Source organism: Rhineura floridana, chromosome 4 (assembly GCF_030035675.1).
Source record: "Rhineura floridana isolate rRhiFlo1 chromosome 4, rRhiFlo1.hap2, whole genome shotgun sequence".
Classification (NCBI taxonomy): Eukaryota; Metazoa; Chordata; class Lepidosauria; order Squamata; family Rhineuridae; genus Rhineura; species Rhineura floridana.
This window is the reverse complement of record NC_084483.1, coordinates 75,943,741-75,957,398: the sequence shown is the minus strand read 5'-3', so window position 1 is coordinate 75,957,398 and position 13,658 is coordinate 75,943,741. Positions and strand designations below refer to the sequence as shown.

General features: G+C 41.5%; 1 protein-coding gene across 6 annotated transcripts in view; it reads right to left on the bottom strand.

Moving 5' to 3' along the window:
* KLHL32 (kelch like family member 32) overlaps positions 1–12,993 on the bottom strand; it is a 95,105-nt gene extending 82,112 nt beyond the window's left edge. The window contains exons 1-2 of one of the 6 annotated variants that reach the window (XM_061623385.1): positions 12,647–12,988; positions 12,000–12,083 (exon numbers count right to left, since the gene is read on the bottom strand). The gene's annotated coding sequence lies outside the window, so the exon portion shown is untranslated. Of the gene's footprint in view, positions 1–11,999; positions 12,084–12,646 lie in introns of all 6 variants that reach the window. The other 5 variants (XM_061623388.1, XM_061623389.1, XM_061623386.1 and 2 more) reach the window with 5 other exon arrangements.
* Positions 12,994–13,658: the final 665 nt, after the last annotated feature.

Here is a 13,658-nt window from a genome sequence, read left to right as displayed (position 1 = left end):
CATTATAATGACACTTCTGTAGATCTATTCATAACATGTGTGAAGAATGTCTAAATGGGCTCAAGCCTCAAATGAAGAGAAACCAAGTGATAAATAGGCATGTGTGTGCCAGCCCTAAGGCTCAGCTTACCATGTGACTTGAGGCTATGGACAATCAGCAATATGCACAACTGATACATTTAAATAAACTTTTTACATAAATATACTTCTTAATTGCAATTTATGTCAGAAATAAAACAGGCCCTTCACTGTCATTCTAGTTCTCATATCGGAGTATGGTTTATATATGCAGCACAGTGGCAGAATGAACTAAACCAGAGGTAGCCATCTGGTGCCTTGAGATGTTGCTGGGCTACAACCCCCATCAAGGCCAGACTGGTGGGAATTTAGTCCATCATCATCACCATCATCTGGAGGGCACCATATTGGCTACTGCTTATTAAACCATGGACAGATTTCTCTTCTGAATAACAGAAATTCAGCACAGTAGCAAAATGGCTGAGCTAGAATCTCTTTACCTTTGTGCTTAGCTTCATTTATGTAAGAAGTTGTATTTGATTTTAATGTGGCGTAACATTCAAAATTGTGGCCCTTGCTATTAGCTATACACTTCAACCCACCATCTCGGGAAATCTACCACTTCATTCTACTGCATATGTAGACCCAACCTAACAGGAATTAGCAAAGAGAAAAGCAGAGCTGACAACATAAAGCATTATGAACACAACTTATTTTTTCCCTTTCAGAAGGGATTGTTGCCTGGGAGATGAGGTGGTCATTCATATTTACACCATAATTGTGTGGCCCTTGTCATCCATCTCCCCATCACCTGTATTATTCTATTAGACAAGCTATTCTAATACATTATGCTGCAGCGCAAATGTAAATAGGGTCTGTCCTAAAAACAGCTTTATGTACTATGTGCCAGCACTTTAAAAACCTAGTTCTGGGACTTCCAGGAAGGGTGATTCGCCTGTGCTGCCTCTGAGACAAGCTCTTGTCTTAGATGAAGTTTTTTCAGCTTTAATCAGTCAGAATGTTTTTTTTTTTTGACTGGTTAAGATTTTCTCCTGGTCAGGGAGAAACATGAGATTAACCACAAAGCCTGTTTTTGTTGGGAGGACTGGATTTCATTAATTTATGAGAGAAAGTTCAGCCAGCGAATGCCGGACGGACTTCCATCAAAGCTCTTGCTGATTAAGCGACACGTTTATCTTTTCTTCAAAGAAAAACGAACTAACAGGCAAGCATCCTTCTTTCCATTTTTTTTTACTTGGTTTAAATTGTTGCACCAAAAAGAGATTTGTCAATGAATCAGCTATAAGGAACTGGGTGAGTTAAAAAATTTCTCTTTCACTCACGAAACTAAGGAGGAAAGAAATCGAAAAAAGCTTATCTTTGTTTTTATTGCAAAAAGCGGGCCTGGAAGTGCATTCTAAAGATATTAACGGAAGAGGGATTTTTATTTCGAGGAGGGGAAAAAAATAAACAAATTTGATTTATGAACTTTGGAGTATTTTTTTTTTTGTCTATTTCATTTTGACGAATCTGCTTACTCACGACGCCACTAACTGCTTGAAGCTGGGAACTAAACTTGTTTTGTTTTCCTGAATATATAAGAGATAAGACAGGCTGTATTGATGTCTGCAAGCCTGAAACATTAACCCAATTGTGGCTGAAATAATTTTTTGTTTTTGTGGTTTTAAGAATGACAACCAGGAAAGTGACTGAGACCATGGAAGAAATTATGTTTCAGAAAATAATGAGTGAGATTGAGATAATGAAACAAACCCTGAGACAGGGCAGACAGGAGATGAAAATTGAACTTAGCAAAATGATGCAGGAGTTTAAAAAAATAGGGGATTCTGTGAAAGAGGATTTTGATGGGATTAGAGATGAGAAAAGAAAAATTAAAGGGAAGATACAAGCCATGGAGACTGGAACAAATGAGGAATTGGAAAAAGATCTGGAGTTTACGGATGTTAGAAATAAAGTTTACTGTTTGGAATTCAACGTTGTCTCTGAAGAAACTAATGAAGATATTAGTGATAAAGTTATCAACGTCTTGGATAATTTTCTTGACTGGAATGATGTGATGGAGCTTGACATAGAAAAAATCTATGGAATTAATTACAAATATGTGACAATGGAAAAACTCTTAAGAGATGAGCCAGTGCATTTTGTAAAAAAGAAGAGCAGAGAAGTGACTTTACAACAATATTTCAGCAACATATTTAGAATTGATGGCAAGAACATATTTGTGAAGGGGGAAATTCCCATCAGACTCTTGTTATATGACTATGGCTATGACAGCAAGATCATCATGAGATACTGATAATGGATGAGTGGATACTGAAACCACTGGATTTAACAGGACTATTGAAGATGGAAGATGGAATTAATATTGATAATGGAAGTATGGTTATGGAAATTAATGGACCTAATAGATTCGACGAGATGGATTAATCGATATGTTTATTTGGATTATGGCTATGACAACAAGATTATTATGGGATACTGATAATGGAAGAATGGCTACTGAAATTACTGGATTTAACAGGATTATTGAAGATGGAAGATGGAATTAATATAGATAATGGAGGAATGGCTATTGAAATTACTGGACCTAATAGATTTGAATCAAGATGGATTAAGCGACATGTTTATTTGGAGAAAAATTGAAAGATATATCTCTCAAGGAATTGAAATCTCTTTTGGACTTTTTGTGGAAAGAATAAAGTAATGTTTATGAGATTTGATGATTAATTAAGATAACTACTGGAGGAAAGTGATTTTGTAATATAATTTTAGAGACAGGATTGTTATATATTGTAGACCTATGGTTGATCTGCGACAAATCGGAAGTCAACATTTTATTTTTTTTGTATAATTGTTTTTGTTTTGTGTTGTTTTTTTGTTTTTGAAAATTTGAATAAAAATTAATAAAAAAAAAACCTAGAAAGTTCTGAGGTAATATCTTCAGAGTTGCACTCTAATGCTTACTATTGATAGTGTCAGTATGACCAGCAATTACTGCCTTAATAAGTCCAAGCTTTCCCGTGTAGGATATTTGATTCCAGCTGCTTTGATCTACTACCCAGCAGTGAGCGAACACTGCCACGGAAAGGGCAGGCTGACTTGAAAAGCACATTCCACTCCAGGAAGGACGTTATGACCAGATTAAAGCTATAATCTCACCGGCACAGCACATTCCATGAAACAACACTGAGCAATTTCAGTCTTTCAAAACCACTAGGAGACATAGTGTTGTGATTTGTCAGGAAATGAAAATATTGCTTTTTTGTTGCAGAGGGAGGAAAATCTGCTTCGTGCTAACAAAGTATCTTTCTTTTTTAAGCCTGAATTATGTTATCCCCTAAAAGTCATACAGGTGATAGCTACTTTATGATCTCAGCCACACCATGGAAAAGAATTAAAAGTGAAGTGGAGGGGAAGGTGGAGAGAGAGAGATGAGAAAGAGGTTAAATTTATTTTGGTATTATTCTTAAGTGTGTGATCATTGTTGTTTCAAAAGATTAGGGAGCATAACATCGCACAAGGGTTTTTTTAAAGGATTATAGGATTGGGGGTGGTTTGGATGCCATCTGTAAGCACCCTCCAATCCTGTAATTCTGTAGTAGAGAAACGTGTTAAACTAGTCAAGCCAGTTTCTTTGTTAAGTTGATGGGCCTGGTTTACATGTCTGAAGACTTGGTGGAAAACAGAAGTGTTGCCATTGGAACTAAGGTAGCCTTCCTCCCTCACCTGGCTGGAGGCCACCCACCCCTCATCAGATGTTGTCTGGGAGATGAGGTGGCTGGAAAGAGTTACAAAGGCTTGCCTTGCTCTCTGTGCTGAATCCAAAGCTAGGGCTTTTGAAAGCTGCCCTAGAAGCCTAATGGGAAAGCAAGATCTGCTGGAGTGCTAATGCTGTCAGTCCCTTCCATCTTATGCTCAGGTTGTATATAGGTGTAAATATAACCATGTAGCCTAAAGACATCACAGCCTCTGCTGACCTTCACTCCAGGGAAACCAAACCCTGGGTAAGAGCTTGAACCTTGGAAATCTCTCACCCCAACAGTATGTTCAAAACTATATTGTGAACAAATGAAAGGGTATTTAAACCCCATGAATTTAAACATTTACTAAAGTTCAAGCTGGATACACTTGCTCATTTTATTGTCAAAAATTAGTAAAGAGCCAGGAATCTGGCCACATTTATTGGCCACATTTATTGCATGTAAAGCAGACTGTGATGGAAAATGTTTCAGACATAGTGACATCAACCTGCTCGCAAATGTTGAGAATTATGTTTATACAACTTCAATCATAGAATCATAGAGTTGGAAGGGGCCTATAAAGCCATCAAGTCCAACCCCCTGCTCAATGCAGGAATCCAAATTAAAGCAGTCCCAACAGATGGCTGTCCAGCTGCCTCTTGAATGCCTCCAGTGTCGGAGAGCCCACTACCTCTCTAGGCAATTGGTTCCATTGTTGTATGGCTCTAACAGTTAGGAAGTTTTTCCTGATGTTCAGATGAAATCTGGCTTCCTGCAACTTGAGCCCATTATTCCGTGTCCTGCACTCTGGGACGATCGAGAAGAGATCCTGGCCCTCCTCTGTGTGACAACCTTTCATGTACTTGAAGAGTGCTATCATATCTCCCCTCAGTCTTCTCTTCTCCAGGCTAAACATGCCCAGTTCTTTCAGTCTCTCCTCATAGGACTTTGTTTCCAGTCCCCTGATCATCGTTGCCCTTCTCTGAACCTGTTCCAGTTTGTCTGCATCCTTCTTGAAGTGCAGAGACCAGAACTGGACGCAGTACTCAAGATGAGGCCTAACCAGTGCTGAATAGAGGGGAACTAATACTTCACGCGATTTGGAAACTATACTTCTGTTAATGCAGCCTGATATAGCATTTGCCTTTTTAGCAGCCACATCGCACTATTGACTCAACATCATTGTTTTTGATCATAAAGTTCAAAAATGTGTATTACTGCTCACAAAGACTAGGAAACACCAAGTGGCTTTCCAAAGTAGAAATAGAGTGGATAAAGCAAACATTATTTTTGTGCTCTTATATACTTGCTGTCAAACCAGATCTCAAGTATAGGTGGAGAGAGCTCAAGGACTTTTTCCATCTTCCCAACTTCAAATAATCCTACAAGCCAATGATTTTTATGGTCAAACATGGTATTAAGTATTGTTTGGGGGTATGTAGATTAAAATTTCCTGTTAATTACCCATGAAAAGTCCATATATACCACCATCCATTATCAAATTCCAGGGCAGTTTACAATATATATTAGAACAGCATATATTCTAGCAACATTAACTCAACATCAATACAACAACCATAGTATGAAAATCTAAAAATATCTGTCTACTAAGACAATCAAAGATAGCCAGTGTGGTGTAGTGGTTAGAGTGTTGGACTATGACCTGGGAGACCAGTGTTCGAATCTGAATGCCGCTTACCACCCTATTCATAGGGTTCCCATAAGTCAGAATTGACTTGGCTGTCCATTTTCCCCCCCAAGATAATCAAAGAATCCCTGGAATTCCCACTTTAATAATGTAGGTGTAGTTTTTCTCCATGCAGAGGATTGCTACTTACCCCTCTCATTATTTTTTTTTAAAACAAATCTTGCTCCTGTGCTTTTGTGGCACCTGGCCCAATTAGCACATGATGCTTTTCTTACACACACACACCCATTATCTTCATGTCAAGAAAAGTGTTACCTGCTAAATTTCTGTATGCCCAGCTACTGTTAAAGGAACCAGAGTAAGACCAGGAAAAATATGGCAGACCAAGCAACATTAGCAATCTCATATGGAAGACATGCACTACTATGGGAGGCCGACTATCCTCAGCAGCAAGAATACAACAGAGAAGTGAAGAAAGTGGAAGGAGACACAACAAATAGAGTAGGGAGTGGTCAATAGCCTCCTGACCTATTACTTGCATGGCTGCTTCAATTCCTGTTATTGTCAAAATTAGAAGTTAACATTCCCAGATATCTCCACTTAAAAGGGTAGCAGGTAACGGAAAAGGCCCCTGTCTGAGACTCTGGAGAGCCTCTGTCAGTAAAAGTAAGAAAGAATTTGACTACATGGACAACTGGGAAGCTGCCATATACCAGGTCAGACGCTCTTAAGTTTTGTCTGTGAAGAGGGAACAGGAGTATGGACCTCCCTCTGTTCCTGTACTCCTTTTTTAAGTTATCAGATCACAGCAAGAACCACCACAAAAGCGCCACTGCTCATCACAGAGCAGCCACCTATTTCTATCTAAAAAGCACAGCATGAAAGTAGCATGAAAAAGAAGTTGGGAAAGTGTACTTCTGCACTCAGGATGTTTTGAAAAATATAGAAGGAAGGAGAAATCCCTAGAGAAGCAGTGAGGACTGCTTGGCTTTGTTTACTATAGGAAGCTGCCTTAGGCCAGGTCAGACTATTTGTCTTTCTAGTGTCTATTCCATCTGGTGGCAGCTCTCCTGGGTCTCTGGCAGAGAGAAATCTTTCCCATCACCAGCTAACTCTGGAGTCACCCGTGTGCCAATGTCAGGGTGGCTGCCATTCTATTAGCTTCCCTCCATGCCCCATGGCTGACCAAATGATCTCTGTGGCTGCTCTGATAACTGCTGAGACCTAGTTCCTTTCTGCTGGGCCTTCTAGGAACATAGGAAGCTGCCTTATACTAAGTCAGACCATTGGTTTATCTAGATTATTGTTTACACTGACTGGCAACTACTCTCCAAGTTTTCAGACAGGGTTGTCTCCCAGTCCTACCTGGAGATGCCCAGGATGGAGCCTGGGACTTTCTGCACGCCAATCAAGTGGTCTAACACTGAGCTATGGTCTTTCCTTGTCTGCACCAGCTCCCCTTCTATGCTGTTTGGACAAGCAACAGAAGTGATGTTTGGGACTGGTGCAAGAGAAAGAAGAGATGAGGAGACAAGAGCACACTGACCACTGCAAAGTTGGCCATTGTGACAATGGAACTAAAGGTAAGACAGGGCAGCTGCTAATGGAAGTGCCACGAGGGGAGAATAAAAACAGCAAGACCTGAGCAAAGTAGATGGGGGATAAAACCAAGTGGGGTTAGGTTGAGGGGAGGAGGATGTGTTGTGCATGGGGAGGGGCTGAGAGAGAGAACAGGTTTGGAGGGCAAGCTTGTCAGAGAGACCAATAAGAGAAATTTGGGGAGGGTAATCCTGAGAGAGTGTACATTTGAGTGGTGATCTTCCGAGAGAAAGGATGTGCATATGTGTATGGGGAATGATCCTAAAAGAAAAAAGATGTTCCTGTTGTTATAGGTGGTTCCAGAGAGACAAAGGATGCAAGTGTGCATATGTGGATCAGTTGGGGGGAAGAGAGATTGGGAGTGGCACTAAATTGGCTGGCAGCGGTGAAATGAGTAAATCAAGAGTTAATTGAACAGGAATGTATTGGGATAATGAATTGGGGGGGGGGGAGTGAGCAGCCTGGTCCCCATGGCAGCTAATTGCGACCAACCAGGCCCAACAATGACAGACATTTTATGTTTCTCAAATTTCCAAATAGGTCTATTAGCCCAAAAAGGCTAGCAACCCCTATTTTAACTGGAATTGCCAGGGAATGAACCTGGGACATACTGCATGCAATGCATGTACTTTACCACTAAGTTATGTCTCCCTTCCTCCTCATGTTAATGAATGTAATGTCTTGTACTCAATGTCAAATAGTGTATACAAAGTGCGCACTGTAAAAAGAGGGATTTATTCACAGTAAGTACAACATCCTATGCACTTCTGCACAAGACCGTCAAAAAGTGAGGAACTAGTCCTATAATACAGAACATTTAAGGCAAAACTAGTTGTGGCAGAGGCAGGGCACAGGTGAGGGACATTTAGCCCTCCTTCCTTCCCACCATCCCTCTCCAAGTGCTTTTCTACCAGTCAAGTTAATCTCTGGTACTGGAGTTTTGGTAAGGAAAAAAAAGGACTGGGGAGATCGACAGGGAAGTAAACTAAACTGTGGGCAGGAAAGTGTTCAGCTGTGTGTGCCCCATTTGTTGTTAAAATCAGACACAGCTCTAATTTTTTTTTCCTATATAATTGAGACGTACATGTTTATGTAACAGGACATGCATTTTATTTGGTATTTTGTACTGAGCAAGAAGAAGAGATTATCTGTGGCTGGGAAAGCCTATGGTAACTCCCTTAACAGAGAGTTACCTACATAATAATTACCTGCATAATAATTACAGCATGTATTGGTGTCTCAACTGAAGGTATATCTGGATGAAACCAATTGTGTCAATCCTTTTCAGTCAGGGCTTTTGCCTGATTTGGGGGCTGAAACAGACAAGAAGACTATCACAGCTGGAGTCTCAGCAACTTTAGAGACCAGCCGTCACAGTATCCTTCTGGGTTGCTTGCCATGGTTGAACTGGAATGCAACTTTGCAGTGACTCCAGTTGTTCCTGGAGGTGCTGGGGAACTATTGTTCCACTTTGTACCTTTTGGTTTACAGGGTGCTACATAGATCCATACTGGATCCCATTCCACACTCAGAACAAAAACATGACAACAGAAGATTTATGTAACATTAAAGTTGACAATGAGGACATTGAACTTGTCAAGGATTATCAATACCTCGGCACAGTCATTAACCAAAATGGAGACAATAGTCAAGAAATCAGAAGAAGGCTAGGACTGGAGAGGGCAGCTGTGAGAGAACTAGAAAAGGTCCTCAAATGTAAAGATGTATCACTAAACACTAAAGTCAGGATCATTTAGACCATGGTATTCCCGATCTCTATCTATGGATATGAAAGTTGGACAGTGAAAAAAGCGGATAGGAGAAAAATCAACTCATTTGAAATGTGGTGTTGGAGGAGAGCTTTGCAGATACCATGACTGCGAAAAAGACAAATAATTGGGTGTTAGAACAAATTAAACCAGAACTATCACTAGAAGCTAAAATGATGAAATTGAGGTTATCATACTTTGGACACATAATGAGAAGACATGATTCATTAGGAAAGACAATAATGCTGGGAAAAACAGAAGGGAGTAGAAAAAGAGGAAAGCCAAACAAGAGGTGGATTGATTCCATAAATGAAGCCACAGACATGAATTTCAACGATCTGAAGAGGGTGGTTCACGACAGATGCAGTTGGAGGTCGCTGATTCATAGTGTCACCATAAGTCGTAGTAGATTTTAAGGCACATAACAAATGACAAGGCTCCTTCTCCCTCCTCTGATGAGAAATGTTTATAATTGTGAAACTTAAAAACAGTGTCAAAAAAAGTAAAACATGCGCTGAACAGGCAAATTTACAACTTTCAGAGAGAGTTTCGACAGCTGATTACACAGAGGCAGGTTGATGATCTCTCCATACTCAGTAAAAGAGGGCAGGAGAGAAACACAGGGCACCTCCAGATGACCTATTCACTGAGCATTCATTCTGATTTGTTTGTGAGACAGTTATATGACAATGAACATTCATCTTGATTTGCTTGTGTCTTCCCATTGGTCATTCATTCATCCCACACTTTTCAATGCATTTCCCTATCACCAAACCATAAAAAAATCCATTGTTAAGTGGATTTTTTTTCCACTACAGCAACAGAATGCTTTACTCCACTTTAAATATGGAAACCTAAAGTTGTGGAATGTGATTGAATCACTTCCACAAAATCTTGACAGCCTGGAAGCACCCAGCGATAGCTATTGGGGAGGGACAACCAAAGTAGTTCTCTTCTATGACGGTCCAACTGTTGAATTTCTAACTGCAGGCATCAACTTGGTGGGATCATAGCATGTATACCCTAACCAAAGGATGCTCCATCTTTGAAGGCGCAGAACAAAAATGTATATCACAATTCCTACCTAATCTAGAAGGAGAGCCAATGTTATCCAAAAGAGGCAACAGCAAATGGAATGGATAATTTACTGGGCAATAACTTTTATATGGAACCATGAGAATACAAACCATCCCCTAAAAGGATGAAATTATTAACATCTTCATGCTTAACTTCTCCAGGAAGTGTCAGGGGAGAAGGGGAGACAGAGACAGACAGATTACCAGTACTTAATACTAGTTAAGTAATTAGCATGGGCATCTGTAAAATTAAAGTGCATGCAACTAACCCTGGCTGATAGGAGGCTCAGCTTTCAATCCCATACAGTATTAATTCACACAGAGCATAGTTAAACTATGGAATTAGTTCCCACAAGAGGCAGTGCTGGCCACCAACTTGGATAGCTTTAAAAGAGGATTAGACAAATTCATGAAGAATACGGCTACAAGTAGCTACTAACCCTGATGGCTATGTTCTACCACTACTGCCAGAGGCAGTATGCTTCTTCTGAATGCCAGTTGCTGAAAACCACAGGAGGGGAGAGTCCTGTTGCACTCAGGTCCTGCATACATGCTTTCCATAAGTATCTAGTTGGCCACTATGAGAACAGGATGCAGGACTAGACAGACCAATGGCCTGATACAGCAGGCTTTTCTTATGTTCCTGAACTGGCTAAATCAATACATTTGTGGTTTTTTGTTTTTTTTAATATCTTCCCTAAGTAGCCCAAGTCCAGGAGTTGATTAATACAACTGTTTTGACCAGGCAGAATCAGAGTTAATGTCAACTTAAATTGAATATTTTAGGCAGGAGACTATTCTGAAAGGTTCACCTTGTGTCCAGATTGGTAGGTAACTAGTTGACCCATATTTTAAACACCCTTCAATTTAAAAATTGGGTCAGCTGATTATGGGCTGGCTAGTGATCTAGTGTGCAATGACCCACTCATACAACTATTTCTGCATGTGTGAAAAAGTCACTGTAGGCTAACTTCATCCCAGACTGAATTTGTGTTTCACACAACTGTAAAAGGCACAGGAGCTTTGCCAAGGAAAAAAAGGTGGGCAGCAAACCCTGTTAGGGGATCAGCGACTAGAAACAACTGGGCCAATTCAGACTCCTTGAAAGATGTTGTTCCTCTCCTCCACTGTCAACCTGGAGGTCAAAGAAGTACAGAGAAAGTACTGTCTGGAGCAACACAACTTACAGACACCATTGGCCCACAATCTTTACTTTTCAAAGTGGCTTTCCAGAAAACACTATTGATACACACTCAAGCTAGTGCTGTAGCATATTTGGAACTCTCTGGGAAAGATCTAACAATTCTATGGAGGCTGGGAAAAGATAGTAAAGTTGTAACAAATGAGAGATTAAAGAAATATTCAAACACCACCAAGTGTCACATACATGGAGAAGGTTCCCAAAACATGGTTTGAAGCTAAGCAGGTCTTGGTGCCTGGGCAAGACCAGTTTGGACCACCCCCACCCAACAAACAACTGGCCTTTTAGAACTGTAATACACTGAATAAACAGTCCCTTGGCTGTTCAGATTTCATACTTTAAATCAAACTGACATATGAATATTCAAATAAAGTAAATTTCACTTCTCAAAACTTATAGGAGTCAATTAACACACAGGTGTTCATCTCCACCACGTGAAGAGCATCAGCTTTCATTTCTGCACCCCAAGCAGTTTAAAGGCACAAGTCATAACTCACCTAACAATGGGATCTATTTTCCTATTAGCCAGCCTGAGAGCTGCAAGCTACAAATTGCTTACAGCAGAATTTAAAACAGGAATGAGCAGCATGTGACCCTCTAGATTTTTTTAGACTCCAGCTTCCATCCCTCCCAGCCACCAGTCAATCATCAAGGATTATTGGAGCTGTAGTCATACAATATCTGGAGGATGACACAAGCTCCATCTCTCATCTGAAAGGTTTCAGTGCAAAAAACCACTTGTGGATTGTAACACACACTCCAGAGCATCCTGCTTCCGCTACTAAGCAATCTTGTTTTCTTATGTGTGGGGAGCAAGATGCCTAGATTATGGATATCAGAGTGATCACAAGCTAAGTAAGAGGAGGCCTCTATACCTTTACTAGTTGTACAGAGGAGACAATGACAGCAGAGTGCGACTTTTCTCACCTCCTGCCCCTCAAGTGCACAAGCCGCACCTGCCAAAATTCCCATTCCTTCCCAGCAGTCTTCCTTTGCTTGTCAGGTTACCTGCTGAAGAAAAAGACAAGCAAAGGCCCCATTCCCAAACGCGCTTACTTAAAAGTACCTCCCTTTCTTATTTCAGTAGTAGTGTGCTTCACGGGAGACTGCGATACTAAACATGAGTAAGACGTAAGCCCCCTTCAACTCAAGTTGTAAACGCATTTAGGGTTGAGGCAGGCGCGAAAGCCGCTGTTTGAGGTTGCCCTGGAAACCGAGCAGCACAGACGGGGGAAAAAACCCCTCGTTATTGGCTGACCACAAAAGCTCCGCTCAATGATCTGGCGAACTAAAGTGGACTTTTTTCATTTATGCGGTGTTGGGGCAATTACAGAGACTGAGGCGCCGCTGCTGTCGACGACGACGCGGCCTCTTCCTAAGCAAGGGCCACCATTCCCGCAGCCCCGCGTCCTTCCAACGTCACCGGGGGGGGGGGACACTTATTTTTTTTCCAAAGGCGACGCTTTCTTTCCCCCCTCAAAAAAGGTTAATTAGCCCGCCGCTTCAGGTTAGTTTAAGAGCAGTCAACTAAAGCAAGCGGCCGCGTCCTAATCCGCAAGGGCTGGCACGCTCACCTCTCAAGGAGACACCGAACGAATCCAGCCGAGCACCAACCCCACGCCCCGCCTAGTTGCTCTCGTTTCTGGACTGTTGTGTCAAGACAAAAAACGAAGTCGAAGGAAGAGGCTCTCAGCGGTACTTCTTGCAGCAGGACAACAGTGAATGCACTCCGCTTGCTGGTACGCGGCGGGAGGAGGCGATCCTCTCTCACTCTCTCTTTCCCCCTTTCCTATTTCCCTCCCTCCTCCTTCTAGCCGCACAGCTCTCCGGGTCTCCTCCTTGCGAGTGCGCAGGAGCGACGGCAGGAACGCATTGTTAGTCGCGGCAAGTTGGAGGGCGCCGAAAGATACACCTGCAGGAGGAGGAGCCTGAGGCCACTTGGAGCGGAAAAGAAGGTAGCGAAATAGGGGGACCTTTCGCTGTTAACCATCATCGCCCCTGCTGCTGCTGCTGCTGCTGGCGGCTTGTAAATCTGGGCTGGTTGTACCCCCAGCTGCCTTACTGCTGCCCTCTCCGTTGGCCCTTCTAGCGATCTAGACTTCTCCCCACATCCCCGAAGTCCCAAGATATTTTGCTGTTTGAAGCGAAAGATAAAATTAGAATAGAAGGAATCACGCGAAGCTTCCTTGGTCTATCTAGCTCAGCATTCTCCACATCGGGGGTTCCCAAATTGTGGTCTGCGGGCCAGCAGACGTCCACAAGCTTCATTCAGGCGGCCTGCGACACGTCCACATGAAATATATTGATTTTTAATTGAATTTTTATTGTTTTTTATTTCTTTTATTGTATTACGATATGAATTCTATGGAATGCACATTGTAATACAATAAAATACAATATAAGAAATAAAAGCAGCAATAAAAATACAAATTAAAAATCATACAGTGTCTACCACAGTGCATTACAATTCCTGCAACAGGCAGATGGATTATTAAGTAGTCCACCAAGGCCATCAGCAATCTTCAAGAAGTCCATGGGGGGGAAATATTTGGGAACCAGTGATTACATTTACTGACACAGCAGTTC